The sequence below is a fragment of the Trichoplax adhaerens genome, genomic scaffold (assembly GCF_000150275.1).
Source record: "Trichoplax adhaerens TRIADscaffold_7 genomic scaffold, whole genome shotgun sequence".
NCBI lineage: Eukaryota > Metazoa > Placozoa > Uniplacotomia > Trichoplacea > Trichoplacidae > Trichoplax > Trichoplax adhaerens.
This window is the reverse complement of record NW_002060949.1, coordinates 2,705,643-2,712,001: the sequence shown is the minus strand read 5'-3', so window position 1 is coordinate 2,712,001 and position 6,359 is coordinate 2,705,643.

Sequence of the window (6,359 nt, the reverse complement as noted above, 5' to 3'; positions counted from 1 at the left end):
GCGATACTTATTTAAAATGTAAAAATTTTAGCTGAAATCATTTTGTCTATTTTTAAACCGTTATATCTCATCATAACTCAAAAAATTGTGCAACTCATTTGTGAATTAAGAAATTTAAGATTGATTGCGATATCTTAACTTACTAGTAGAAGTAGGGCAAGGAATAAATTCAAATACATAATAACAAACAGATAGAATGCTGCACTGAAGGCGATCCTTGATGATCAGAAAATCAAAAACTTTCTGACTAATAACAAACACTAATTATCTATGGAAAGATTGATATTTTAATTTCCGTCTAGCAATTTAAGTCCTACTAGTAATTAAAATGATGTACCCTTAATTATATTTCTTATAATACTAATAGTTAACTGAAATATTATACTTTCCCGAATAGCTTTGTAGAAATTTTAACACTGGGTCTAAAGTAGGTATAGATTAAGAGTTACATATTCTACGCCTGGATAATCTCAGCTGATGATGTCAGTAGCCGTTAGTTAACCTAATTATTTCCTCTTTAACTTTATAGACATAAAATCACTGTAGTTAAAAATCTGATAATGGCGTTGAGTGAGATAATTGTCATTTTACGTTAAAGATTCTTTTCTCGTACAACAATTTTGATGATGATTTACTTTTTCATTTCCAATATCGATTTCATCTCAATGGTAAATCATAAAACAAAGTAAACCCTAGAATCCGATGTGTTAGAAATGTAGGAGTGGATAGCAAATTGCTTGTTTAATATTATATCGTCATTTCCTCGATACCATTGCTAATTAATTGCAAACCAATACCACTTCATTAATATTCATCGTCCTGGTAGCAGAAAATTAACGTCAAAAGTATAGCAGTCAGTGCGATTGCTTTAGTTTTATAAATGTCATCGTATTTACAAATGTAATATCATCAAATCTTTCCTCATCCAACGATTACATATGCCATTTGGATAGATAGATAGATACTACAATACGATAAATGATATATTAATTCGTTGTAATTTATTTCTTTGCCGTATTTGCAATTGATCCTCAATATCGATTACCTTGTTCTAAGCATTCAATTTTAATAATTTCTAAAACCTGCACCAACAACATCATCAGCGTCATATTATCAACATAAGAATAAACCAGGGAAGCATTTATAAAAATTTCGCTCAGCTTTGCCTTTCCTATTCACCATAGTGGCTTCTGCCACTTTCATTTTAACATGCCGTCTTTCGTAATTTTTATACTAAAAGATAATGATATTAAATCGTGTAGAGTAACCGCATATTACCTTGGCACAGTATTCTCAATGAAGAAATCTAATTCAACTATTAATGAAGTTCATATTCACAAATTAAAAATATTTTTAGCGTGTAATCATCTTTCGTGATTTTCATACTAAAAGATTATGATATTAAATCATATAGTGCTACTGCATATTACCTAACACAATCTTTCTCAATGTAGAAATCCGATTCAACCATTAATGCACTTCATATCTACAAATTAGGAAGTCAAAACTAATATCTGATATTTACAGCCAGTAAGATTATGACCGAATTTAGCTAATCATATTCCATTTTTGATGCTGTAGTACGCTCCATATTGACTTTAGCACGGTCTCCTCCAGCCTAAAATTCGATTAAAGTCTCAGCTCGTATTTATGACTTAAATAATTAAAATGAACTGCCATCATCAGAATATATACTTTAATAAAGGATTTTAGAACCTTATTTAAGATATATTTGAAATTGCCACACTTTTAAATAGAGTAACATGATGTGATTGCTATATTTGATTTATTCATTTTGTCCTGGATACGCCTAGTGACCTCTAGAAATACTTCTGAATTCAAATAACAGATGGCGCAAGTCATTGATTATAGTACAAGATAATCACGTTATTTCAACATTGATTTTTGAATGTCAGAAGAACAATTTTGCCAATTATAAGAAAGAAAATTAAAGGTTCAAGCTTTGCTGCCAGAGTTTATTTTCCTGAATAATTTCAGCGATAAATGAGTAATTGCCGTCTATTTATGGCATCAAATTGCTATTAATAGCCCACTTGAAATTAAAATTTTGATGACAATCATTCAACGTGGCAGCTATTATTTGTACTAAATTTATAGTTTGCGAAAATTCTTTGGCTATAATTCATAGTTTCCTCTATCTACTAGCCTTTTACGGCAACATCTTAACCCATTAACAGACACTGCATAGTTCGTTTTCAAACCACAAAACAGCCAATTTAATTTAATTATCACATTTTAGTATCAAAACTTGTAATTATCTGGGCACCACTGCGTATCTTACTATTCCATATCTTCTTTTTATCATAAATACTAGTTAAACACATAGAATATTGCTGCTCCCGTTAGAACTTGATAGCAATTGACAGCCACTATTTTTTGAACAAATTATAATGTTAATTTGGAGTAACTTTTTTATGTCATTAGAGTAGGCTAATATCTATTTTAAATCAAGTCAGACAATAGAAATAATGGCATTACAGAATTCTCGACAAAATGCTTTCGTTAATAATTAAAGACTAGTGATTTTTACAACACAAAAATAATTAAATCAACTCGAAACAAATGTGAGTGGCAGATATAATATTTTATTCGCAGATTCATAGCATAGTTGACATTGGAATAAAATCACTTTTAAATTAGCATACACAGCAGAATAGAATTTAGAGAAATAATACAGCAGCGGAGCAATACATCGATATGCCATATACCAGTATTTTATCCATCATTATTATTCTAAATGAAATGGTCAACAGTAAAATATTAAGATTACAATCGGTTGCATTTATTAAAATTACATTAAAAATAATTTCCTTCGATATATTATGCTATATCGAAAGTTAGATTTCGGGAAATAACGCTTATAACATTAACAATAAATTTCCATTTGTATACTATGCTATATCGAAAACCTGGTTCGGAAGAACAACTGCTATAAAGTTGATAGCGGTGCTGTTGTTGCTTTAATCAACGTAATTATTGGACAACTAAATTTTAACAGTTTTGAGAAACTTAAAATAGTAACATGGCAAGACCAATTCATTGACATCTAGGGGAAATAATATGGGAACGATTATAAGGAAATAAACTGCTGGTCAAATTGTACTATCAGAAGCTTCACTTTCTATTTAGTTCCAGTATTGCAACTATATCTGGAAAGAGCAACTTATTACTGAATACTCTAAACATAAAATTGACTTAAAAATTATCAACTCTTATAAATGTTGTTGTTAACATTACTTTTACCCTTATAATATGTATAGCAGCTACATGAATATTAACTTCCTGTACTAGAAGCAGCTAGTGTAAGATTCTGTTTATCTTCAAATATTAAAATATTTCTACAGAAAAGTTAACTAACTGCAGAATACTGGACGCTTTAGCAGAGATTATCTACTAAGTATTAAGGGTTATATATTTTTGAATAGTAGGTTTACTTTCGCTCTATTCCACGAAGCCTCTTAGGTCGATTTTGCTGTGGTTCTACAGAAAATACTAACACTAATAAATAATTTTAGATTTGGTAAAGTCTAGAGTACACCATACGAAATATTGCTTTTATAGAATAAAGTAAATCAAAATTTAAACGACGTTATAGACTATCAGATTAGGATGAAGTTTTAGTAATAGTTAGTATTGAGCCAAAAACATGGCAAAATTAGCATGAATGAGAAAAATTGGGGATTTTAAATACAAATGGGCATTAAAAACGTTAAAATTGTTCGTTGATTTTTTTCGCTATCGTTATTAATTTGAATTTGAATTAAATGTCGGTAAATCCTTATACGATAGTTAATATAGACATGAAATTTCATTTATTTTCTTGCCACGATCTTTCAAGTTTTATAATTGATCAATATTGAGCTGTTCTCATACTATTTAAGAACATATCTATATCAAAGTATGCAGCCATTTAGTAATATCTGTTAATGTTCATAAAACAAAAAGATTCTTTGCCGAATTTAGCTAATAAATCGTTTATTCACTCAGTAATAAAGCGACAACGTATCTATCATTATTTGAAAACCAATCCTGATTTCCTGAAGGAATACATTATGGATCATGTAGAAGAGAACGAGATTAAATATTGGCTATCTAGTAAATCAGTTCCATCACAGCCATTTGCTGAAGAAAAAGGTTAGATTAATTCCTAATATAATGAAGATCAAAGTAAAATCATTAGTTACTTGCAAATTATTTTAAATGATATACCGTAATAGCTAAATACTTATAGTTTATCCGAATAGAACTTAAGATTGATGTTATTAAGATTTTCAATTTATTTATTAATAAAGTCACAAAGATCTTATCAAAAGAAATCTATAAAGTGCTTTACTATTTAGTAATCACAATTTGTTTATACGATTAGTAGTAGCTTTACTATGCTACAAGAATTGCATAGAGCCATAGACGATAATTTTAAATATCTACCATCTATGTCAATCAGATAATAGTTTTTAATAATACGTTCTAGCTGATCCAGAATTTGAAGAAGCTGGCAGCCGAAGAGCTAAAGAATTAGAGGAAGAGGTTGTTTTTATTCTGGAATATTGCATTATCACTTTTATAGCTTAGCATATTACCAATGTAAAAACAGTATGATCGAATCGCCTACGAGTGTTTTACTTTTTAGCCAAATAGTATTAAATAAAGGTTGCTATGTTTGAATATTTACAGTATATGCTTGGAGTTATAACAACTGAAAGTTAAAATTATCATATCAATATTTGTTAGATGATGAAAAATCGAGATAATTTACATGAGGGACTCCAGAAAATTGGTAAAAGACATAACCTCTACCTGATACTTTACTGTATGATGCGAAATATTGGCAGAGGTAAAATAATGACTACTAACATTTCGTTGTTAATTTGAATCATTCTTAATTTACGCTTCGTTTAGCTCAAGATGAGGATCAAAGATTTAAGATCTATCTTTTTGCTGCTGTTTCTAAGTCCTTGTTTTCATTTCTGTAGTTATCAATGCGACAAGATCGAGACTTTATATTGTAGATGAGAATGGTGAAGTGAGTTTGATATCGACAATTAATAATATGATGAAATAAAGTTCTAGAATATGCTCTTTTTCACAGTCTTATTCATAATTTCTACATAGGTTGTTTATCAATTTATACCCCAAGATCCAAGGTAAACATTGCGCTTGTAACTATAGTTATATTAAATTGCTATTGTATTTCAATAGGTACAACTAAATTCACGTTAAAATGCTGTTTTACAACTTTCTATGTTGATTGGTTATTATAACACTATTTATAAAGACAAATCCTATTATGATTAAACTAAATTTGTTGATAACTTTTTCAATTAACTCATTTAGTCCCTATGAATGCTTTACTCTGCTAATGTTTTGTAATCATTTATGTCATGCACGTACTAATCAGCTTTTCTAAGATAATGCAATACTGCTGTCGGTTGTTATTCTTTAGCCTAAGGAATAATAAAGGATTCATTTGATTATTTATTGTAAGCAATGTTAAATCGAAGCGACAACGTCTTGCTGGTCAAGATACTCCTATCGCAACAGCTATACGTACAAAGACGACAGTTAGACTGAATGCTATGGTAAGAATTAATAAAGCTCGATTTAATTACGATCTTATAATTAATATAGCAAAATTCTACATTCAATAGCATTAAAGTTATACTATAAAAATATACATTATTACATTTACGCTTGACTGGTTTGGCCATACATGCCATAATAAAATAATTATCAATCCTTTTATAAATGACTAAGCCATTGATAACGGTCAGTTTAGTTTAAATTTGCTATACGTCTATACTGTATATTTTTAATTTCTTACTTCTTTTACAATATACCATGAAAGCTCTATTTCATAACGGCGTTATTGACTAGATAATTTAGTGTACTGGCCTTAATAAGAAAGAAAATAGACCAGCCTTTCATAAATAAGTTACAGTAAAAGATTTTTTATTATCCCCGTCAAATTGAATCGAATATTAAATTTTTTACAGCGAGAAGATTTTGCAAGGAAATTCACAGAATACAGAGAAAACGGTAAAAAAAAATACCGTAATATAATATAGGGCATATTGTACTTGACTAGATATGAAAATTGACTTTAATTTCTATTCATTATAACCATGGGTATCTGAATTTTATTGTCTATTGCTAACCTATCCTACTTTCTGTGATCTTACTTCGATAAATGTTTGTGCAACAATTAAATTTTTTATCCATCTACTTATTTAAATTTTATAATTATAGTGGAAATCGAGTATGATTTTAGTCTATGGCAACCAATCATGACTTTCAGTGGAGAAGTATTCGGTAATAAATTACATTTTCTATATGAGTTT